We start from the raw sequence: 26478 nt of genomic DNA, 5'->3' as shown, positions 1-26478 counted from the left end.
TAGCTTATGTAGATTCACAGACTTTATGATCCCCAAAATGGGCATTGAGTATATAACCGAAGAGGATGATCCATAGGGCTGTTAAATGGACTATTGTTGAAAATCAGTCTAGCCATTTTGTTTCCAGTTATGCCTTGTCACAAAGTCAACTAGTCCTGTGCTACAGAATGAGGAACTATAATAATCATGAGGTGTTCATAGAAGAGAAGTACCAAGAAACTCAAAGCACTCTCTTGACCAGAAATCATCCTCAATTCTGCTATTGTTTACCAGAGGCTTCTCCATTTTCCTATACTCCGTCATCTAGGGGAAAAAAGTCTTTCTATAATATTTAACTGAGGCTTATGTTTGTAGCAAGGATGATCCATAGCATAAGCATATTAATCAAAACATGCTCTGAACTATATGAAAAGTTTTAAGACATTTGTGGACTAGAGGATGTTCAGGAAGAATGAGATAATCCATTCATATATAAATAGTAGTTGAATTTTAAATGACAAAATATGGATATTACTTATCCATCAGTTTATATAAATATGGTCATCGTTAACATGATAGAGTAAGGTGACTGAAAGGGAATATTGTTTGAAAAACAAATTAAACCTTCAAGAAGATAATACAAGAGAAGCAGAGGATTGAGTAAAAGAATATATAAATATTAAAATAGCCAGAAAGATTGTCATTGTAGAGTTTTATAAGAAACTGTTGCAAGAAGGAGATGTTGTTTGTTTACATGCTCAGCATGACACGTAGCATAGAACACATGCTAGGCAGAGTTAAAACTTTGGAAAAAAAATGCAGAATTGTGGATTTTTAAAGATCCAGTCTTGGTATACTTCCTTTGTAATGAAAATATATCTTAGTTGCATATGAAGTTAGAGTTCTTAAAAAGTGTCTCCAAGGATAAGTGTAGTAAAAAGTCACGTACGTTTCTGCAAGGCTGTTGAGTTCTTAGTGAGTTAATGGGAGAAAATAATCATCATAATTTAAGCTTTTGTGAAAATATGACCTTGTTAAGTTTTTCCATGTCTACATTTACTCATTTATTCTGACAGGAACTATATCTCTCAATCATAAAAAACATATTTACTTATAGAGCATCTTAGCATTACTGGTTCCCCTTGCCACAGGTCTCCACTGGGTGACATGATGTAGACCGTATGTGCTTAAACTGATGGTGAAGCTTGCACCACAGAAGATGATGAAATTATAAGACTTGGAGGTTAAATAGAACAGCTGTCAGATCTGCTGTTCTTTTACCATCAAGGAAAGAGTAGACTTTATTTTCTAAGGTAAACACATTTCTAGGGAGGGATGGGGAAGTTCTTTATTCTGGAATATAAAAGATGACTCTGAGAGAGATAAATTTGCATGTGGTTTTCTTATGTTAGTATATAAAGACATGTCATGTCTGACATTCAATAAAAAGCCTGGACCTTGCAGAAATTTGAAACATTTTATGGCCAAACAGAACTCATTCATTTACAAAGTTTCATGAAGCCTGATAAATTCTATTTAAATACAAATGAGCATTTAACTTGGAAAAGAGAAATGAAATTCATTTGAAACAGGAATAAATGAAGATAGGATTAATAGTTTAGAAATAGAGACATTGTTGAAACGTAAGTATGAGCCTCTGAACTATAGGAAACAAAATGAGGGTTGCTGGAGGGGAGGTAGATGGGGGGATGGGGACGCTGGACGACAGGCATTAAGGAGAGCACATGATGTAATGAGCACTGGGTATCGTATACAACTGATGATTAGCTGAACTTTACATCTGAAACTAAAGATATGCTCTATGTTAACTAATTGAGTTTAAGTAAAATAAGCTTAAAAAAAGGAACCTAAGTACAGGAGAAGAGAGAAGACTCTTTAGCATGTTCACATTTAAGTACTCTCTCTAGGATGATATCTTAACCAAAGTCAAATGGTGAATGCAAAATAATTCCTCTTACTTAAGAATTGAAGGGCAGTCATATTACTTCGTTGAATTGGGAAACGATGTCCACTGATAATGAGTAGAGGAATTGTTGAGTATCATTTTGTTATTACTGAGACAAATTGAGTCTAATTATAACTGGAAAAAATGTTTATTTGCAGGTATCTAACAGCAAGTCAGACTGTTACTTCTGTGTGTTTGATTAATTTTATTATCAGGTAGATTGAATTCAGTTCAATTAAATTAGAAAAGTAAAAAGAATATATCCATCTTCTGAGAGGTATATGCTAATCTATTTCTCTATACTATAAACATCTTGAGTGATAAGATAATCTACCTACATGATCAGTACAGGTTCACTGATTGAAGCAGTAATTACTCTACGTATTTAGAGTAAGAGAATTTGTAGATAATTGGATACTAACAAAACTATTCAAATATCTGTAAGAGCAGCCAAAGCTGAGTCTCCAGGATGAGTCCTGGAAAATGAGAGCAGACTATAAGAATTTACTACTGTGAGACTGTGACACAAGTCATAAGGTCAAGAACATACACTTTTAGCTGCAATTTCATAGCTAGAATCAAAAATCTTTTCTTCTGTTGCTATTTTAATTGCCTCTCAGCATCCAATAGAAAAACTTCTCATTTGTTCTGCTTACAGAAGAAAAGAAGTTGAAAAGGACAGAAAATACTTTCTCTTTCATTTTTATTCCAAATCTCTTGAGAGTTCATCGAAGAGGTACACATTGATTTCAGCTAGAATGCTAGTTACAAAGAGTCTAGCATTCAGTTTTTAATAGCTTTTGTGCTATGTGAAGACACTTTGGAAAATTATTGAATTAAAAATCTGCAAAGTATAATTACCCACCAGAATATAAATGTCATAAGGGCAGGAATGCCTGTTTTGTTCATTACATATCTTTATCCTCGAGAATACCAATTCATAGTAGACAATAAGTATTTGTTGAATTAGTGCTTATTTTGAATGACCAATGTCTAGTAAATTGTATGGTACATGTGAACTATTTAGTATTTCTACTTTAAAAAAATTATTTATTTGTTAGAGAGAGAGAGAGAACAAGAGGGTGTGAGCGAGCATAAGCAGGTAGAACAGCAGGGAGAGGGAAAAGCAGGCTCCTAGCTGAGCAAGGAGTCCAAAGCACTCGAACATGAAAGATCATCATCTGAGCTGAAAGCAGATGCTTAAAGGACTGAGCCATCCAGGTGTTGCTAGTATTGGTGCTTTTTTTTTTTTTTTAAGATTTTACTATTTATTTGACACAGAGCGAGTGATCACAAGTAGGCAGAGAGGCAGGCAGAGAGAGAGGGAGAAGCGGGCTCCCCATTGAGCAGAGAGCCTGATGTGGGGCTTGATCCCAGGACCCTGAGATGATGACCTGGGCTTAAGCCTGAGGCTTAACCCTCTGATCCATCCAGGCATCCCCATAGTATTGTTACTTTTTACCAAAATTATACTTTCTCATAATACATAGCAAATACACACACAATACATACATAAAATTTTAAAACTAAGTTGAGAATATCATTCTCTTATCTATGTTAATGTATTTATGTGATCATTTAATACCCATGATGGCTCAAAACCAGTTTATCATATCTTTTATGTTCCAAGTGCCTTTATCAAATTATTTCCCTTCTGCTGATAGTGTCCCTTGAACCTTTAATATGATCTTCCACCGCTAAATTTTCTCTTAAGTGTTCATCTCCCCCTCTAAATTCTTCATATGTTTCATAACCTACTTCTACCCCTTATATACCATTTCCAACAACCACCCCACCTTGTGATACATTGCTACCTTATACCACCTCATTATCTCACATCTCCAATAAGGCTCCTATATGCAACCTATCACTGAGTCTTGACATTTCATTAAAGTGATACCAATCAGCTAGTCTCTGCTCTAGAAAGAGGTACCACGTGGTTGTAGCCTCCCATTGTTCTATCCTAAGGAGTTGACATTGAGTTAAGGGAACAATTCATAATCCAAAGTCTACTTTACTGTTCAATATGATTTGCAGTATATGGGTGTATTGTACATTCTTTCATCTTATATCTTCAGTGTGGTAATTTTATACTTAAAACCTCTTCACTATTTTGGAGTAGTTCTTCAGATACCAAAGTGCTCCAGAAAGTTCATAAGAAGCAACAAAGCCGTATTTCCATTTTCTGATCCCAGGAATCCATCTCTATGCTATTACATTAAATTTTGAAATGCAAATTCTCTAGGAGGAATTTTATTAGGGCGTGTGCCCTTGGGAGAGTGAGTGTATAATAGAAAAAAGGAAGCAGATCTGGGCAGATGAAGTTGGTCTGTAATACAGTCTAGACTGGTGTAGTTTTCTATACCCTGATACTGTATCTTTGTTAATTGATGCACCCAGTTGAGTTGATTTCTGACTTGTTTGTTTTTCCAGTTTTCTTTTTTATAGCTATGTAACGGATACTGTTACATGCCACCTAAACCTCTATTCAGAACTGGAAGACTTAATTCCCCAGTTGCTTAGACTGTCAGCGGGCAACTCTCAGTTTTTAGTCCTCTTTATAAATTGCTTTTGGGGTGCCCTGGTGGCTCAGTTGGTTAAGCCGCTGCCTTTGCCTCAGGTCATCATCCCCATCATCCCATGGTGCCACTTCCTGATGGTGTACGGGAGAAGAATGAGGCACAAACAAGTAAGCTGCAAGAGAAAGGGAGCAAGGGTAGACTGTAGAAAAGACTGTCACCCCAAACAAGTCCTCAGTCCCATATTTATTAGCTATTAGACAGTAATCAGCAAAGGAGCTGAAGAATCATATGCTTTGTAGATAAGTAAGAAGGAAGGCAAAGTTTCATGGATTCTTCTCCTACCCACTTAAGCCCCCATGTTGCATCACCATGAAACAAGATGGGATAGGGAGGGAGACAAACCATAAGTGACTCTTAATCTCACGAAACAAACTGTGGGTTGCTGGGGGGAGGGGGGTTGGGAGAAGGGGGGTAGGGTTATGGACATTGGGGAGGGTATGTGCTTTTGGGTAAATTGGAAGGGGAGATGAACCATGAGAGACAATGGACTCTGAAAAACAATCTGAGGGGTTTGCAGTGGCGGGGGGGTGGGCGGTTGGGGTATCAGGTGGTGGGTATTATAGAGGGCACAGCTTGCATGGAGCACTGGGTGTGGTGAAAAAATAATGAATACTGTTTTTCTGAAAATAAATAAATTGAAAAAAAAAAAAAGAAGGAAGGCAAAGTATATCTGGTCAAGCAGTATAAAGTTTATAGTTGAGCAAGCACATTCAAAGGGATCATCTAATTAGCCACAGGTGCTCTCTGGGAAGGGGAGATAATAGAAAAATGAAGCAGGCAGCAGGCAGCGTTCTACCCTGAGCGGGCTTGGTGTTCCCAGCTGCTCGGCTTCAAAGATGTATAACATCCTCCCCCCCAGAGGCCTGTTGCCAGTACTTTTTCTTAAGGCTATATCTAAATATGTTTGGTAACTAGTATAATTTCTCATGGGTTATATTTTAAGTAATACATTGTTCTGAGGGACAGTTACACCATGGTCCTGGGATTGAGGTCCACCCCTGCCTCAGAGGTGGAGAACGGGGAGGTGAGTCTGCTTCTCCTTCTTCCTCTTCCCCTCCTCTCACTAGTGCTCTCCCTCTCTCTCTCTCTCCCTGTCAAATAAATAAATAAAATCTTAATAAATAAATTTATTTTAATTAAAAAGAGTTGTCTCACCCACCTTCCCCGGAGGTGCTGTTTCTAGTGACTGTTACGTGAGAGAATCTGAAGACTTAACTTCATTGTTCCAATGTAGGAATCTGAAGAGCCATCCCAGTTTCAGAGCTCCCTGTGGAATCATCTGAGATCGTTATAAAACTAAATCACAACACTACTTCTCTTTTTTTTTCCCAATCACTCTCCCCCATCTTCCACAGATGTTTATCCCAAAATAAATATCTTCCTAATAAATGTCCTGCATAATAATCTCTGGTCTCTGAGTTTGTTTTTCAGGAAATTCTACCTACAAAATATCAAATGTTTTCAGATTTGAGAAGCTCCCATAATTTGGTCTATAGTGCTAAATAGAAGTAGTAAAGAATTATGTGGAACAGGATTGTAGCAATAAAAATAGAATTTTAAAACAAAACCTTGTAATGAAATGCTAAACAAGATCATGTGGACTAAAATAACCATAGAAATTCAGAAAAGGAGGAAATTACTGAAGCCTGTCATATTTAGAGAGATTTTTATGAAAGAAATATTGAGCTCAGCTTTGGTAAGTGGACAGGACTTTGATAGATGAAAGGAATGAAGAGCATTCCAGACAAGGTGTACATTGCTGAAATGAACAGTGAGTCTGGTGAATTTCTGGTATTCATTATCCATCAATCTGAGAGTGGCTTGGTGGTACTTGGAAAGGTGGCAATCAAATAGCTCTTATTCAGTTGTTTTAAAGTATACTTTTATGATTTTTTTTCCCCTGAAAAGCCCTTAAGTTGATTGTGTCTCTTATCACAGTTTCTATGAAATCTTTAGATTTAATGAGCTTATTACTGGTTTAAGTAAGCTGCCACTGGAGAGCTGTCAACCTAAAATAATCTTACATGTTCTCATTTGGAGAACTCTCCCAGGAAATGGATGATCAAGGAAATGATTACCCTTAAAATAAAAGTATTTAGTGAAATTCTAAAGAGAATGTGTGTCCATACTCAGACTAGACTGTCTTGAGCATAGCTAAATATACTCAGATTGACATTACAACATGGGTAACATGCAAAATCAGTTTTGACATGCTCTTTATATATCAAGCTTCAGTATCTTAGGGAGTCCACATTTCCAAATGAAAATTAGTGAAGTTATGTGTCCTATCTCTAGGTACAGAAAAGGGGATCTAATGGGGCAATTCAATATTTGACATTTTTATTTTTACTTATTCTTTTTCCACTAGTCACTCCAAGATTTATAAAATAATAGTCACTGTTGTTAAGCTCTGCTTATTTTAGGACATACATAAAAACAGAGAAACTTCTAATCAGTAATAGTTGCTCACTATGGTTGGCATTCTTGAAAAAGGCATAGAAAAACAGAGTCTGCTGTAACATAGATAAGACTTTCTTATATGATGCTTAAGATCCAATTCATTTACTCAGTGTTTCTCTTGAACAAATAGCTAAAGCACAGAGGTCATGGTCCAGAATAAGTCATTACTGCCTCATCTATTGCCAGCCAAATACACTTAAACAATTAAGACAATCTTATCCAGAGACTACAAGGCAAAGAATGGCAGCTATTTCCACTACATTCCTCTTTGTCAACTCCATTGAAATAGGCTTTTGTATTTTGTATCTGGTTGTGAATGAGTTCGGTTAGTAGTAGATAATTTTATTCCATATTATCTGATTTGTTTAACTTAGAGACAGTTTCAGAATCCCTGTATACTTTGTCAAAATGCATAAATCTAATCCTCAGCTACTTTATATAGAAATTTTCAACTGAAATAAATGCAATACAATAAACAGTAGTAAGTATTCACAGTATGAATACTATTTGCACAGCATTCTCTAGATATGGAGGGCAAAAAAATAAAAAATAAATGGAACTTAACATTAATTAGACATTCTAAAATTCACTTACATGATTCTATATCTAGGCTTTCTGAAATAGAAAAAAAAAGCACTAAGTATGCATTGGTCTACTTCTATTAAAGAACATCAAAAATTGCCTTAAATACATAATTATTTAAGATAAAAACCATTTTTTTAAGTAACCCTTAATAATGTGGGGAAATGCATGTGGTAATAGAAACAACACTCAGCACAAACTCCAATAAGATGTATTATTTTCTATTTACATCAACACTGTGAGTTAAGTACTCTTATTATTACTATTTCACAGGTGGAAAAACTCTAAGATACAGGTTAAATAACTTTCTCAAGATAGTAGAGCTGATAAGTATCAGAGCTGGGATTCAAACCTAGTTGCCTCAGCTTCCCATTCTGGGCTGTTAACCTGTACTCTGTGTTGTCCTTTTAATGCCTCTATATCAACACAACATAAATGAAACTGCAATATTGTGCTCACTCTGGCAGCACATATACTAAAAAAATAAATAAATAAAAAGTAAAAAATAAATAAAACCTGCAATATTAAGAAGGAAAGCTTTAACTATTTTGTTAAATATGATTCATTTGATATTGCATAAAATGCATTTAAATTAATCAGTTGACCTAGATGTAGGTACTTCAAATTATTAATTTTTGCATAACAATTATTTAGTATGTATATATTATAAATTATCTGGTGAGTCAGGAGTCTATAAAATAATAATTTTTTTATATAAGCCAATCCTTTTGTAGTCTGTCTCAAGGGATTAGGTGATTTACCGTAAACTATAAGCTATAGTGCTGATTAGAAGAAGCACTGACAGTTACTTGGTCTCATGTGTCATAATCCAGTGATTTATTGTTTTCTGTGGTATTCCTATAATATATCAAGCAATAGAAATTCAGAATCCTATCCCACACATGTGTAAATAGGCATTTAATAATGTTTGTGGTGATGAAAAAGTGATAAACTCAATGTTTCATGTGTTCTCTAATTTGTTTTTTGGAAGTCTTTCTCACTGTTGGAATTTTAAAGAAATTCTGAATACAAATTACTGCTACTGATGGCTTATTTTCCACTTGAATGGGTTATATTGATATGCTCAAGAAATGGGGCATCACTATGGAAATATGAGAAGAACAATTTTGATTATCTTGGCACAGTGGCCATTAATCTTTTATATTAACATAAATCAAGTAACTGTGTAGTTGTATATTATGTAACTTATTATTTCAGGAATACAGTGATTTCTAAACTATTGGAAAATTCCCACAAATTAATAGAAGATCATTATCACTTATGTATGTGTTATGAATAAAAACTCTCCTGCAGTGTCCTAATATCAGCTTTACCTAGAGAAACATAAAGCTCATGTCTGAGTTTTCAAAATGAATTTAGATAGGTTTCCTGTCCTTTCAAAATTAGCTTAAACAAACCCCCTCTGTAAAATATTGTGTAGTATTTGACAAACTTAGAATTCCCTTACTCCTAATTAAAATTCCAAATATGAGTTGAATTTTTGAAACTATGTGTATTTTTTGATAAATCCATTTTTATCTACATTCAATCCATAAATTCTAATTTATTATGTAATATAGTACAATGCCACTTTTATTAGAATTAAACTTTTTTTTTTAATTTTCAAAGGCAAAAATTATGGTCTGTCCTCAATTCCTTTAAATATCATCCCTGGTCTTGTATATAAGCTTTATTCATCTTCCCTTTCTAGTCATGCTCCAGAAAATATCATCTGTCACATTCTCCATATTTTCTGAAATAGCTAAGGGCTATTGTATTTATTCTTACAGTTTAACTGAGAAATAAATGTTGGGCTACCTTTTGATAAAAAAAATTCTTTCTTAGGCAAGTCAGAGAGATCCATATGCATATTTGAGTTTGGTAGATAAACATTATTTTTGAAATTGCAGGTGATAAAATCACTTTGGGTTAGTTTCATTTCTGACAATTGATCAAAAAGGACGGTAGAAAACAAGCACTGTGGGGTTTTTAAAGATGGTAATTGATGTCTCAAATTAAACTCCATGTCAAAATATCCATCTAGAAGGTGATAGATGACATGTGATCTGCAAGTTACTGCTCAGCAATCTCTACTTCACAGCAAAGTTCAGTTTTCTTGGTGCCTTTCTTTAAAAAGGTAGTCTTGGATATATGAATAACATTTACGAATATCCCTCAACTTGATTGGATATAATTTCTTTCATATCTCTTATATTCTTACAAGATCATTTCTTTTTCATAGAACAACGGAATAATTATAAAAATATTTTTTAAATGTGTAACTTTGACAACTAAATTTTTTAACATTTCTAAAATAAAAATATATACATTTGCACATGTATAGTACCTTCAATATTATTATATAGTAGCATAGAAAGAAGACTTTCATTTGTCATTAGCAATAAGTATATATTTTTTGCTTTTTTTTAAAGATTTTACTTATTTGACAGAGAATACAAGCAGGGGGAGTGGCAGGCGGGGTGGAGGCGGGGAGCAAGCTCCCTGCTGAGCGAGGATCTTGATGCTGAGCTCCATCCCAGGACCCTGGGATCATGATTTGGGGGAAGACAGATGCTTAACCAATGGCTACCCAGGTGCCTCTGTATTTTATTTTTTTTCTTTTTGAGGATTTTTTTTTTACTCTCAATCAAGATTATGGTCTTCTAAAATGAAATTTAAATTTTTTATTAAATTTTCTTAAATATACTGACTTCACCATCTGTAAAATAGTGAAACATTTTTTTTTCAAAATTACTGTTGAAATTGTTCTCCAAATGATTTCTAAACAACGAAATATATTTTCTTAAATATATTGGGTACATTTTTAAAATTATATTGCTTGTAGCTCATAACATCTTGCCAACTTTAACATTTATATTTTTGAAATAGTTTTTTCTTCCAAGTTTTGGTATATGAGTTGTTTAGCTTGCTGTACTTTCAAGACAGTTTTCCTTATCATTCTGAGGCCATAAGAATCCCTTATATTTCATATGCATTTGTCACTTTGAGGTTATGAATCTATGAAGAGTCTATGAAGGCTGTTCGGACTTATGTGTCCTAAAGCAACTTGTATGTTTATTTTTTAGTTCAAACTTCTGTTCATCTTTTTTTTAACCTCTTTTTGCATCTCAAAGGCTAATTACAATCATTGTTTACAAAAATAAATTTACCTTTCATCTTTATCTACAACTGCTTTTTCTCTTTCATAAATTAACCACTGTGGCAAACATTTCTAGTCTTCATCAACAATCCATGTACTCATCTACATTTCCCAGACTCCTTGCTTTGGAGCTGATTCCATAAGACCAAGTTTTGATTCATTTGATTTGGATAGGAATAATTAATGTCATTTCCAGTCATAGCTCTTAAAAATCATTCCACGGAATTATCTGTGCTTCCCCTGCTAGAGAGATCTTGAAAGCAACTTACTCCAGAAGACATAGGTAGAAGAAAAAGAAGAACCTGCCTTAAACTTTATATTAGTGACAACCTTTGGGGGGGGCATAAAAAACTGAGAATTAGGGGCTTTTTTCTTCGTGACTGCTAGCATTACTTACCTCAAAACATAAGTTGGTATCAAAAGACAGGTATACTTATATAAAAACCCTAAAAAATATTTGTTACTTAATTAGAAGTGAGGTCATAGGGAATAATTAAATCAATATCAAGGACTGGAAAGACCAGGGTACATGTTGTATAGTGGCAACACTATATAAAAGGGGCAACTGCAATCACTTGTGAGGCAAGGCACATGCTGATTTTAGCTTTAGAGGAAATGTTTCAAAGACATGTTAGTAGTGTTTTACTTAATAGTGGCTATGCTTAGCAGGGTTTGTGAGATAGAAATGAACTAGTCTGCAAGCAAAAATGCAAAAATAATACCACTACATAAATTCAGAATTTTTCAAATTTGGGAAACTTCACTGCTTTTTGGTAGACTTTTAAAAATATATTCAATGATGAAGGCCACGTAAAATTTTCAGTTAGAAGAAGTGACAGAAGTCAAAGAAGATAGTAAGGTATAACCTTCCCATGTAAGACTTTTGGACTCAGGATAACCACATCAGGATAGTTGAGAAGCATGAGGATGTGAAAGAAAGGAATCAGATGGATTTAAGAACCATATTAAGAAGAAAAACTTTGAGAACAATTACTTGTGCAAGGAACTGACTAGAAGTGAATAAATCAAAAGCCTATTAAATAATTATTTGGCAAAGATACAGTGAGCAGAGACTAAAAAATACCTTTAAATCTTTGAGCTATAAATGAGCTTTCAGGCCATCAAACCATGAGAAAGAGATCATCTTCAAAGTCAGATTGGCCAATGAAAGCATATTTTCCAGCATCATTTCAGATGAGCCCAAGTAGGATAACGACAAAGGAAAAAATTCTGAGAGAGTTGAGCCAAGGCCAACAGGGAAAACCTGACATGTTTCTGTAAGAGAGAAGAATCGGGATCTGCTCAAGAAAATTTCTCACTACAAGTCTGGTTTTTTTTTTTGTTGTTGTTGTTGTTGTTGTTGTTTTGTTTTGTTTTTTTTTTTTGGTTTTGGTTTTGATTACAATTTCCAATGAAAAATTAAGGCTTAAATAATTTCAAGCTTTTATTTGGTTTTATCGAGTCAATATTCCATGTATCCCTACAATTCTATGAAAACTATAAAGGAGTAGCCATAATTATTTTATGAAGAAAATACAAATATTATTTCTCATCCTGGGCAGGTTTCAGGGGAAATGCACTAAGCCTTAAGTATATGTCTCACCACAGTCACATTTTTTGAAAAATGAAGTCCTAATCTTTTTTAATGTATAAGAAGCTAAGTTGTTATGTATATGGATATGAGTTGAATACCTGTTTCTAATTATAACAGGGATGAGAAAATGGACTAATAGTTATTTAAAAGGCTCTTGTCACAAGACCACCCAGGTTTTTTTCCCCTTGACCAGTTTTGAGGTACCATTCTATATTAGTGCAGTAAGAATGACACCATAATTTCTGGAAATTGCAAATAAAGATAGAAAAGAGTTTTCATTCAGGCTCACCCTGGTTTTATTCTGCTTCCCCATGAAATTAGCTGTGCATACCAGTCTCTGTAGTATCCAGTATGATGACATGACTCAGGGGACATCCCTTGATATCCCAGGTTCATATTAAAATTGGAAGTAAATCTGCCAGAACTGTGTGGTAGACCCCTGTTTTTTACAGACACACTACATTATCACTATTACTACACAGGTGTGTAGGCATTTTTGAAGGTCTTGAGAATGCAGTTAATGGTGAAAAATTGACATAACTTTATTCTTAAAGACCAAAGACCATCAAAAGTTGTCTTTCTTTATACAAATGTATGCCCTTTGGGAGGAAATGAGATCTAAAGATATTCTAAATAAAACCTGTCACAATTTCCTCTGTGGCTAGGGGAGTAAGAATAGAAAATGGATTCATTACTGTAGAGCCATCTAGAGGCCAGTAGAAGAAGCAGAAGACACAATGTCCTCTATACTGCTTCTTTGTCACAGATGGTACAGGTTTTGAGTTAACCTTATAAATCACATGACTTTTCAGGGAATAAATATATATCCTTGAATGTTCCTTTGTGTCCTAATCAGGATCCATTTATAATGCACTGCTTAGATGTACATCTGTAGCATACTGAAAATAGTCACAGGGGAAGAGGTCATCTACTAAAACACTCTCTGGAATCACATAGCAGTTTACTGAATATTCTGAAGACAAAAGTTATGGGTATAGGATGATAATTTTTAGTAATTTGTGGATAGAGAATACTTTTTGAAAAAAATACTTCTTCACATAAATATATAGTTGGGTTTCTCTTCTGATAATTCCTGTATTCAGGGATTAAATTGGTTTCAAAGTTTGTAGAAGTTAAGAAACTGCCCTAACTTGCCTATTTTCCTTTAAAAGTAGTTAATAAATCTAATAGTTATGAAATTCCATCATTAATCAATGATCCCAGTCATTCATTCAACAAATTGATTCACTGAGTGGTTTAATACTTATCATATACTGGGCATCATTCCATGTGCTACAGAAGCATAAAGGAATAATATGGACAGAATTCTTGCCTTAAGTGGTAATGAAGTCAGACAAAACTAATATATAAGTCACATTAGTATTGTTTTAAAAGAATTCCTCTGGCTGCTTTGTTTGGGAATACACTAGAAAAGAGTGAGAACAAGAACCTGTAAAACGGTTATGAAGCTATTAAATAATTCAGACTAAGAATAACAGTGGCTTGGACCAGGATTGTGGCAGGGCAAGTGGTGGTAAGACATCAGAGTCTGGATGTGTTTTGACACATAGTCATAATTTTCTTGGTAATATAAATGTATACTATTTTAAAAATATTTTTTGAATTATATTCCTTATAAACTAAAATCCATCTTTCTGTGTTCTAAAATTATGGTTTAGAAAAATTAGGGAGGTTATGTCATTAGGAAGAATATGTGACATAGAAGCACAATCACTTCTCTAGGACCAGTGGAGAAAAATATACAAGTAGGTAGAGGTAATATGTTGTGTGACTAGATGTCTTCACTCTGAAGCATTGATGAATAAATTTTCATTTCTCTATCTCAGTATATAGGAAGTTATTCCATTAAAAATATCCCAACAATTGTTGGTCATTCATTTCTGGGTCATGTGTATATTATAACTTCCAAGTAGTATAATTATATGATTCCACAGTTTTTTAGAAATACATTCCCAGTCTAATGTAACATGGACTGTATCTGGTAGATTCATTAATTCATCATGCATCCAAAACCTCACAAAGCTGTGGTACCATGAATTACATCATCCAGGTTCCCTTACATGTATGTGTTCAGAATGTCAGAGATCAGTGACTGTGGGGCAGTCTTGGACTCAGAACACACTGATATGTCAGAACTCACAAGAGATTCATAGATCCTTTGCTTTTGTTACAGTTTGAACCACAGAGTTGCCAAATATAAAGAAGAGTATATGATCCTTAAAAATTCCTAGGAAAATCTCAAGAGAGGGAGAGGACTTGGGCCATTATAGTAGGCAGAACAAGAAGTGATATAGGCATTTATTTAGAAAGAGCCTACACCACTGGTTAATGGTACTAACTCTGTGTTCTGGAGAAACAAAGCTTCAGGTAATACTCAAATCAAATTATCAGCTTGGCTACAGTAAAAATAAAGTTTGGTCTTCAGCTAAGTGATATTGGATTTAATACTAGAAGCTATGCTATGCTTCTCACATGCTAATCAAATATATATAGCTATATCAGCACACTCTCTGAACTCAGTCTCATTAGACAATATTGCTATAGCAAGATAATGACTCAGAGTTATACCTAAGATATTAGCATTGCCTCCACCAAGATGCATGAATTATGAGGTTAGGTCAATTATTTATTATTTATATGAAGGGAAGAGCATTTCAAGAGAATTATCAAACATTTTTTTCAGGAACAGTAAGTGGTAGCTGTTGATTTGTTTTAGTCATATTCTAAGCTGGTGGAAAGAAGGTGCTACTTCTTATTAGATTGATTCCTGGGCCCATGATATAATTGTGGCTTGTAACTATATGTCTCAAATAATGTAGGAGTTTCTAAAACCTTGTTATATTTCTCCCATGACTGTTTCATACTGATCTAAGGGAACTTCAGTTCTTTCGTCCTTTGTATGGCCTAACCCACTTCTTTGCCTGGCTTGTCAGCTGGCTTAGTAAAAAAATGTTATCGAGTCAGTCTCAGGGATGTATATGAAGTATTGCCTTATCTCTAACAGTTCTTACCACATCATGTGTAATAGGGAATTCTAAGATTTTTACCTGGACTGTTAATAGAGAGATAAAAATCATAAATGATAAAAAAAATCAGAACTGAGACACTGAATAAGTTTTAAGGGGTGAAGATAAAATGTAACTTCCATTGAACTATTAGAACTAAATTATAAGGCAAGGGCTCAGATACAGAAAAACTTTCTCACCTTTTTGTTAACTTGTTTAACCAATTTTAGTATTTTTTAAAGATATTATTTATTTATTTGTCAGAGAGAGAGAGTACAAGTAGAGGGAGTGGCAGGCAGAGGGAGAAGCAGACTCCCTGCTGAGCAGGGTGTCTAATGCAGGACTTGATCCCAGGACCCTGGGATCTTGACCTGAGCCAAAGGGAGATGTTAACTGACTAAGCCACCCAGACGTCCAAATTTAAGTATTATTAGTTGAAAAACTGATAGTAATAATTTTGGGCATTGGTTATACAAAGATAAACAGGACATACTTCTCTAAAGAAACAATAATCATTTGGAGACACAAAAATGTAGTGGAGTGTGGTATATATATTATAACTGAAGTCTTCTCAAAGTATAAGATGACACAAAGAAAATGTTGAGTGTGTTAACAAGAGACAGAGAGAGCTTCAGAGATGTTTTAAACCTTTAGTCTTAACATGAATTGCAAGGCTTCTCTTAAAATGGCTATAGTTGAGTTATTTGGGAAGAATGCTTAAAGAGTGAAAATATTATGTTCAAAGACATAAAAGAATGAAAAATATTGGTACTTTCTAGAAATGGCGTAACTGGTTATGACTAAAGAAAACTATGTGAGGGATAAAGTGGCAAGGGCTGAGCCTGGGGAGATAGGGCCATGACCAGATTGAGCTACAGACCAGAAATAAAACTACAGTGTCCATCTGTGACATGGAAGATCCTGAAAGTTATCACAGTAGTGGTAACAAGGGACTAATGTCACATTTTAGAACATCAGTTTGGAGCCAGGAAAGATTAGTGTGGTAGAAAGAATGGAGACAGTAAGACAAGTTAAGAAAATATTAATAAATTCAAGGACAGAGATCATGAGAAATTGTTCAAGGACAGAGATCATGAGAAATTGAATAAATATGTTGGCTGACTCAGTGAAGAGAAATGAGTGTAGTAGAAATGTCTTTGAACACATTAATTATAAGACTTCATTGACTATCATGGTTGAGAGAAAAGAGTTAATGACCACACCTAGAATTCTGAGTTTTATGATTTGTAGGTGGTACCATCATTCGCTGTCTTAGCACTTTGCTCCAAGGTGGAAGAAGAGATTTCCAAGAGAAATAATGACTCACTTAAGGATTTCTATATTGTTATAGCTGCATCTGTGGAAAGCACTGGACATATCAGCCTAAAGTCTGGTTGATATCAGTGTGATATATCCATGAAGAATGTGAGCCTGGAAATGGAGACTTAAGTTGTGGAAGTTCTAGAGCAATCAATAAAAATAAAGGTCATCATGTAATTTCAATTTTCTACAATCAAAATTGAAAAGAATTTGTGTTTGTATGCTGAAAAACACAACTACTTGTCTGTCAATGTTCTGATCTTTATCATATAACCTTTTTTAGTAGGGTCTGACTTTTTACTTTTAGGTAGAGTTAAAATATAATGATTAGCCTATGATTCATCTTGTTTGCTTCTCACATGATTTTTACTTCTACCAAGAACTGATTTACTCTGAAAGGTTTGTAGTAAGCGGAAATTGGCATGCTTATTTGCTCATCTGGAAGTGAAGCCCAAACTATGAAGGATTGATTTCTGGAAATGGCCTTTGAAGAAAGTCATAGACAGTCTTTAAAGAAAATTAGCTAATAGCCATGATTTTAGTCTCTAATATATGAACTTTTTGCGATCTTCTTTCTTTGATTCTGCTTTACTAATAGCATATATATGTTCAATCATGTGAAGTAATTAGAATATTCAGTATCATGGGGTGACAAAGCTTTTCAGGCATATGTGATCAATTTATGCTGATCACATTTATGAAAACCAATCAATTTATGAAAACCAATACTGATTATTTTGTTATTTTGTAAACTTGTCAAACCACAGATAATAATAGCCAACAGTTCTGGGTTGTAAATATCAGTGATGGTAGGAAGAGGATCTACCACTCCCTTAATGTGGAGATTCTTGGCAAAGATTACTACCACCATTATATAATGTATACAAACACACACACACACACACACACACACACACACACGGATTTTGTTTATTTATTTGACAGTGAGAGACATACCAAGAGAGGGAACACGAACATTGGCAGAGACAGAGGGAGAAGCAGGCTTCCTGCTGAGCAGTGAACCCAATGCAGGGCTCAATCCCAGGGCCCCACGATCATGACCTGAGCTGAAGACAGAAGCTTAACAACTGAGCCACTCAGTCGCCCAAATACAGATATTTATAAATGCTAATTTTGGATAATCTGGAAATTGGCAGGAAAGAGAACAAAGTTGATTGGAGAAACTATGAGTTGTGATGTTAGAAAAAGTTTTGGTGAAGAACTACATGCTGAAAATATCTAAGAAAATAAAACTGAAACAACTAAGAGGTTATTCAGATGTGGAATTCAGGAGAACTTTTGAGGGGACTATATTTACTGAGAACAGCAATTCTCTTTATGGGAAATAGATGGGAGAGAATGTTCACTTTAGGGGCACCTGGGTGGCTTAGTGATTTAAGCCTCTGCCTTCAGCTCAGGTCATGATCTCAGGGTCCTGGGATCGAGCCCCGCATCGGGCTCTCTGCTCAGTGGGGAGCCTGCTTCCCCCTCTCTCTCTGCCTGCCTTCTGCCTACTTGTGATCTCTCTCTATCAAATAAATAGATAAAAATCTTAAAAAAATGTTCACTTTATGCTATCACAGACCTTCTGGAAAGAGCAGTTTCAGTGAAAATGTGAGTTCTTTTCTGAAAACCAGGAATAGCAAAACAAAACAAAATAAATAAGTAAATACATAAAATACTGTATCTTGTTAGTGGTAAAGGATCTTACAGAGAACCTTCATTATTTTTGAAGCAGAAGTAGGGGAAAAATAATTCAGTAAATCAAGCTTCTCATTTACATGTTATAAAGCAATCTCAACGGACTATCCTTTATCAGAAGTTTGTCTGAGGATATTTGAAACTGTCCAGAAGAAATGCCTGTACACCAAGTGACTAAAGTATCTGTAACTGTACTATGGCTTCTAGTGAGAACCATTTTGTTTCTACTTATTTTGCACCTGTTGCAGTATCAGAAGTTCCTCATATTGAATTTGATTTGTCTGTTTAATCCCTGCTCTCATATTTTTTTTAAATATTTTATTTATTTATTTGAGAGAGAGACAGGGAGAGAGAGCATGAGTGAGGAGAAGGGCAGAGAGAGAAGCAGACTCCCCATGGAGCTGGGAGCCCGACGCGGGACTCGATCCCGGGACTCCGAGATCATGACCTGAGCCGAAGGCAGTCGTCCAACCAACTGAGCCACCCAGGCGTCCCAATCCCTGCTCTCATATTAAGTCTTTATTTTTGATCATTCCTGACTTAAATCACATTTTTTTTTAAATTCATCCTTTCTCTGAAGACCTTATTTGATGTCTGAACAATTTCAGCTTCTGTGTTTCCATCACCTACCCTCATTCTGCATTTGATCTAAGCTTGGGAAATCTCTAGTTTTACTTGACTTTACCACAAACAGAAAGTCCCCATTTATGGCATGTTTTATAGCAACTGATGGGATTTCATTTTGGCACAGATAGGGTGCTTATCCAGACATTGCAAGTCAAATCACTATTAGCTGCTTTTGTACTGTCTGCTAACTGTTCTGAAGCCAAGGATGAAAAATTAAAAAAGTAAAGATGTTCTAATAATAATTAGAGTATTATTTACTATTACTAAAAATGCAAGGACAGAGATCATGGGGAATTGAATAAATGTGTTGGCTGACTCAGTGAAGAGAAATGAGCATAGTAGAAATGTCTTTGAACACATTGAACACATTGAACATTAACTATAAGACTTCATTGACTATCATGGCTGAGAGAAAAGAATTAATGACCACACCTAGATTTCTGAGTTTTATGATTTGTGGGTGTCTTAGCACTTTACACCAAGGTGGAAGGAGAAATTTTCTAGGGAAATAATGACTCACTTAAGAATTTCTACTATTGTTGTACCTGTACCTGTGGAATGCAATGAACATATCAGCCTAAAGTCCGCAGCTTTATTTTTGTGTAACAGGTGCTTCTCAATCTGGGCATGACCCTATCTCCCCAGGCTCAGCCCTTGCCGCTTTATCCCTCACATAGTTTTCTTTAGTCATAACCAGAAAGTACCAATACTTTCCATACTTTTATGTCTTTGACCATAATATTTTCACCCTTTAAGCATTCTTCCCAAATAACTCAACTATAGCCATTTTAAGAGAAGCCTTGCAATTCATGTAAGACTAAAGGTTTAAAACATCTCTGAAGCTCTCTCTGTGTCTCTTGTTAACACACTCAACATTCTCTTTGTGTCATCTTATACTTTGAGAAGACTTCAGTTATAATATATATCACACTGCACTACTTTTGTATCTCCAAATGATTATCATTTCTTCAGAGAAGTATGTCTTGTTTATCTTTGTATACCCATTACCCAAAATTATTGCCATCAGTTTCTCCATTAATACATAAATTAGTTGAAAGAGTTAATGAAAAGGTGAGAAAGTTTTTCTGTATCTGAGCCCTTGCCTTTTAATTTAGTTTTAATAGTTGGATCACTGTCCTTTTTATTCCATATCCAAGTTTCTTCCTTGTAACTTGTTTAATATTCCTGTTTCTCCAACTCTGGAGCTCTAATTTATACCCTGATATTCCTTGTTACTAAAGTTGTATTTTGCACTCTGCAGTCTCTGTAAACAGATCATGTCTGCTTATATTTACATAATGGCCTAGAACTACCTCTGGTGACATTTTGTTTTTCTATTGGATGTCACTGACATGCAACCATGCACCTGTTTGAATCTGCTCATTGGGCCTTCAGTGGAGGTTGTATTTTATCTTCACCCTGAAAACTTATCCAGCGTCTCAGTTCCGATTTTTTTTATCATTTATTATGTTCAGCCCTCTATAAATCCAAGAGGTACATATACCTACTGGGTTGTGAAAAGGATATGCAAGTAAGTAATTTGGAGTGTATTTACATATATGTGCAAAAATAAAAATCCAAATACCATACAACTAGGTTGTTGAAAAGTTGTGAAGTATTGAGCTCTTTTAAAAGAAACTTATCTTCCACAACAAGATGATAATTCTTAAATAGTAGGGAATTTATTTTATTTAAATCATTTTAGAATTACTTAAAAGGGTCATGTGTTTTTTCAATGTTAGTTCATACATGTATATTTTAATTTATGTCTTCAGTTTATATTGGAAGATGAAGAATAAACAATGTTATTTGTTTATAAAATATCACATTTCATGCCTCAAATTATAGAGGATATATAAAGATTAAACAAATAGTTTAAAACATTGTGCTGGAGAAAATTAGGTAACTGAGAATTGTTATTTTTATTCATGACATAATTAATATGGTTACACCAGCTTGTGAAAATTCGTCAGTATTGGCCGAAGAGGTATCTCTTTTCTTGTTCAAATAGACAATGCTAGATATACATAAAAATGACATTATCTTTAAATTAATTAGGGGCATCTGGGTGGCTCAAATGGTTGAGTGTCTGCCTTCTGTTCAGGTCATGATCTTCAGGTCCTGGGATCAAGCTCCACATCAGGCTCCCAGCTCAGCAGGGAGTCTGCTTCTCCCTCTCCCTCGGTCTCTCCCCCACTTATGTGCACTTTCTCTCTCATGAATAAATAAAATCTTAAAACAATAAATTAATAGAACATCTTCACACAATTACCAAGGAAATTTTTTATTATATAATTTATCTGTTCATGGAATTTTGCTTCAACTATAAGAGTCACAATATTCAAGTCCACCAACAAGATAATTCTTTTTTGAGATATAAGGGAAAGATAAGAGTAGAAACTTTTTTTTTGAATTTCAAAAAATGGGTAGATTTTGTCTGTTTTTTTTTTCATTTCATTTTATTTTATTTATTTTCAGTGTTCCAGAATTGATTGTTTATGCACCACACCCAGTGCTCCATGCATACGTGCCCTCCATAGTACCCATGACCAGGCTCACCCAACCCTTAACCCCCTCCCCTCCCCTCCAAAACCCTCAGTTTGTTTCTCAGAGTCCACAGTCTCTCATGGTTTGTCTCCCCCTCCAATTTCCCCCAACTCATTTCTCCTCTCCATCTCCCAATGTCCTCCATGTTATTCCTTATGCTCCACAAGTAAGTGAAATCATATGATAAGAGTAGAAACTTTTAAAACTTTATTGGATTATTATTATTTATACAGTACTATTATATTATATATTCATTTAATATTTATTAATTAAACTTAAGTGACTGAAAACATTTTATCATAGAATCTTTTTTGTAATCATAGAATCTTGACTTGGAAGGAGTTTTAGTGATCATGATCCTTTAGATACAAAAAAGTTTATGAATTTGCCTTAATTTAAAGGTTATAAGCCAAAATACTACATGTGAAAGTTTGGAACAACAACAACAAAATGTACCCTCTTTGTAAAGGCTGAATTGTTTAAGTCTCATAGACATCTACAGCTTATGAGGGATGCTAAAGAGGAAATCTCTGAACGACAGTTGTTCTAATAATGAATGACTCAGTTTTGCCATGGTGGAGGGATCAAAGCTTCATTCTCCAGGATACTTACCTTTCCTGCCAGAGACATGCACACAAATGTACCTTAGAGATTTCTGAAAATCAACATAACCCCACCGTAGTTCCTTTCTTAACTAAAACAATTAGATTAAATATAAGTTATATATTATAAGATCAAATCAATATAAGTCTTTGATGATGGTGATTGAGGTTGTTCCTCTAGTTTAAGGATCTTATAAGAATTCTACTAGCCACCTTCTATTCAAAAGATTTCAAGTCCTGAACAAGTCAACTTATTACTTAGCAACTAGCTAAGTATCCTTGATTCATTTTGTTAGGATTTTAGTTCATCAGACACTCCTGACCCTTTAGTTCCCATTTTGTTGTGTCAAGTCTTCTTTTTACACTCAAATCAGAAAAGCTCACTATCTGCAGCAGTATCCCTCCTTGCTTAATTGTGAGTTGGGAAATTTGCCACTGATGAACACCAGAGATATTGTCAGTCACAAAAATGCACTGACATGGTTGCTTGAGACCATGGAGTGTTCAAAAACAGCACTATAAATAATAAAGAAGAGAGATTGGAATAGGGTAAAAGTAGTTCTGCAATAATTACAATTTGTCATAGACAACAAGAGGACATTAGGGATTAAAGCACATGAGGTGATTGTCAAGCCAGCCCAAAGAAGCACCTCATTTGTCTACAGATATAAGATATCATAGCCAGGAAAAATGGGTTTGCCTCTTGAAACCATGTTTAGTGGTTTCTATTAGGATTTATTCTTAAGGAAAAAAATGTCTCGTTGTCCATGCACTACATGGACATACACTACATACAACAGTAGTCAGTAAAATACTCAAATGACAGGCAAATGATCAGATGAAGAATCTCTTATTCTTGGAGTCTATACCTCTTTCACAAATATGAGTTAATGCATATGTATACTTTGATTAAACAGTACAATCCACATCATGATTGGTATGTAGAAAACATCTGTGAAGGCAAAGAAGTAGCAATAGCTAAACCTGCATGAAATAGAGTCTTGTAAAGGAGTTTACACTTAATTCTGAAAGGTGTTTTATTTTGGTTTGTATTATTTCTAAACAGGCAGAGATATCTCAGTATTATTGCAGGAAGTAAAAATAATGTGTTCAGGTATTATGTGGAAAAGCATTGTGTGAACAGGAAACAATGGTAGTGTAACATAGAGTGTATAGAATTGAATGGTTAAAACTCAGATTTGAAAACTACATTCTGGTTCATAAAATAATTGCTCAGCTGTACTATGGAGTTTAAATTTTATCTTGTAGGTGGTAGGAGCCAATGAAGGCATTTTAGAAAAGAAGTAGTATAAAGGTACTAGAAATGGAGAAGATAGAGGCAATAAGGCAAGTTACAATGTTCTCAAAGAAAAGTGATAAAAAGTTCATACTAATAGTCAGTTGTAGAGAAGAACTTAATTTTTATCCATGTTTAAAGAACCTACTTCTCCTTAGTTTTGGTTTTGTCATATGCATAATCTGTGTTTTGAACTCAGTGATTCTGAATATTTTTCTAGTAAATCAAATTTATTTTCTCTCTACTCTATTGAACAGACAAAAAGTTGTATTTTGGCTGAGATGATAGAGTGAAAATCCAAAAATCAGTCTCCTTTTCCCAGAGCAGTCCTTGTGGCATCTCTGAGAGAACATAATTCTTATAGATCCAGTTATAAAACTGCTGGATTAGATAATTACTAAAATCCTTCCAGCTCTATTGTGTTATTATTCCCTGAGGATATGATTACTGCAGTGATTGATTTCTGTTTTTACACAAGGTGAATATTCTCGGCAATAATGTCATTCACTAACAGTGAAGTATGGTAACTTACATGAGTGGGTGGAAAAAAAACAATATATAGTCATTTCCTTTTAAAGTTCTGATTACACTTCTTTGTAATATGTCAGTGAAAATACTTTTAGTTAAAACTAAAACTGAGTTGTTTTACTGATTATACCATTTAAAATTGTAGAGTAAGCTAGTTTAGACAAGTAAGGATTAAGTGACCAGTACTTTTTCTGATAGGCAAGAATGTATATGAAAGAGGAAAGAAAACTACTACAGAGCCATTCTTTTAGGTAATTACTATGTATAAAGACCTGTTATTTATTAAAGTCTCTCCTAGTTTAGGTCAAGCAAAGTTATATCATTATCAAAGGCAAGGCTCCCTGTTCTGTTCTCTGAGGAAGATGGCAAATGGTTTCAAGTGACAAGAAAATAAATATAGGGAAACAGCACACAGTTCAATTTCTTCCACTTGAAATTGCTCAATTTGGTGTTTTGAATCCTGTTAATTTTGGTATTTCTTGAGGCTTTAAAATACAAGCTTTATATAAGCTTTTATTAAATTAAATTATTAAAATATGTTTAAAACATATTTTTAATATACCTTTTTAATTATCAAAGAGATGTTCAGGATACATAAAGGAAAAATGAATCATGATAACCTTATAGGATAAATTTAACTTTAGTTTCTGTTTTGGAAAACATAATTTTTTTACATGTACGTTAAGCAAAATGATGTAAGCAGGCATAAAAAAATGTTTAATGTGAGTAATCATTTTGTTGAACAAGTATACTCCATAGAAAGTAATCAGAAAACAACCTAATACTTTTATAGCACTCTCCATTTATTTTACTCTTCAAGACTAATTCTTCTCTGTCTTTCTAGAGCAAAACTAGAATTGATCCTTTATTCTTCTGATCATTTTCACATGATAAAAAGAGCTTGGTTTCTTTTTTAGGCACTTCTAGTCATAAGGACAACTTTAGTTCAATAATTAATATGCATCTTGATCCTGGTTTGTTTTCAACTCTTTTGTTGATATCTAGTTATCTGGAGGTATACACCTCTAGGTTTTTTCTGTTGAAGTCTTCTAATCCCCTTAGTAAGCTGAATCCAGCAAACACATGTAGCAAACCCATGCTAGCTACCTTTTGTTCATCGTTATTATCTGGTTCATGGGGTATATGTTCCAAGCATTCTTTTGCTCTGACAAACTATGGGATATGGGGCCAACCCTAACCCAGCCACCTCTCCCCCTTCCATAGCCTGCTCATTTATAAAACATTTATGTTGTTTAGATGTATTAGCTCAGAGGAAGACCCTGACATCCCATATTTTTATAGGGTTCCCAATGGGGTTGACTGGTTTTGCACTTCCTGCATTGCAGAATGACTTCTACCCAATCCTGCTTCATTTCCCTTTCTTTTCTGTAAGAGTTATCATGAATAAATATCCCATACACTAAACTTTATCAGATCAATAACTGCCAAAAAACCAAACCCGAGACATTTTATGTGATAGAATTGTGCAAGTCAGGGTTGTCCTGCAGTGGCTCAAAATGGCTGCATCTTCACTGTTGATGGGGATGCAAACTGGTGCAGCCATTCTTGAAAACGGTATGGAGGTTTTCATAAAGTTGAAAATAGAGCTACCGAATGACCCAGCTATTACACTACTGGGTATTTACCCTAAAGATACAAATGTAGTGATCCAAAGGGGCACATGCACCCAAATGTTTGTAGCAACAATGCCCATATAGCCAAATTAAGGAAAGAGCCTAAATGCCCTTCAACAGATGAATGGATAAAGAAGCTGTGGTATATATATATGCAATGGAATACTATGTAGCCATCAACAAATGAAATCTTGCCATTTGCAAAGACATGGATGGAATTAGAGGGTATTATGCTAAGCTAAATAAGTCAATAAGAGAAAGACAATTATATGATCTCAGTCATATGAGGAATTTGAGAAATTTGAGAAACAAGATAGGGGAAGGGAAGGAAAAATTAAACAAGATGAAACAAAAGAGGGAGACAAACCATAAGAGACACTTACTCTCAGGAAACAAGCTGAGGGTTGTTGGCAGGAGGGATGGGGTGGCTGAGTTATGGACCCTGGATGAGTGTCATGAATTGTGTAAGACTGTTGAAGCACAGACTTGTACTCCTGAAACAAATAATACATTATATGTTAATTAAAAAACAAACAAACAAACTGGGATTACATGGGCTTTTTTTTTTCAACTTCTTTTTTAGTTTTCTATACCACTTTAAAAAGAAAAAACTGGCAATCTTATTATCAAAATCTAAAGGCCTATTTAAAAATTGATAAAATACATCAATATAGTTTACCACTAAAAAATTGGCTGCATCTTTATATTTAGGACTCCTGCAGGCCATTCATGGAGGTGCACCCCCTTGGTAAAAGTGGTTCCATGAAGTGGAGACAAACCATGAAATATACATTAGCTGGAAACTGTGTATTGACAGTTGGGGCAAGAAGTCTGTCCTTTAACAGTTAGCTGGGAGGTACATATGTTCCCTGA

The sequence above is a fragment of the Neovison vison genome, chromosome 5, assembly GCF_020171115.1.
Source record: "Neovison vison isolate M4711 chromosome 5, ASM_NN_V1, whole genome shotgun sequence".
Taxonomy (NCBI): Eukaryota; Metazoa; Chordata; class Mammalia; order Carnivora; family Mustelidae; genus Neogale; species Neogale vison.
This window is presented reverse-complemented; position numbering follows the sequence as displayed.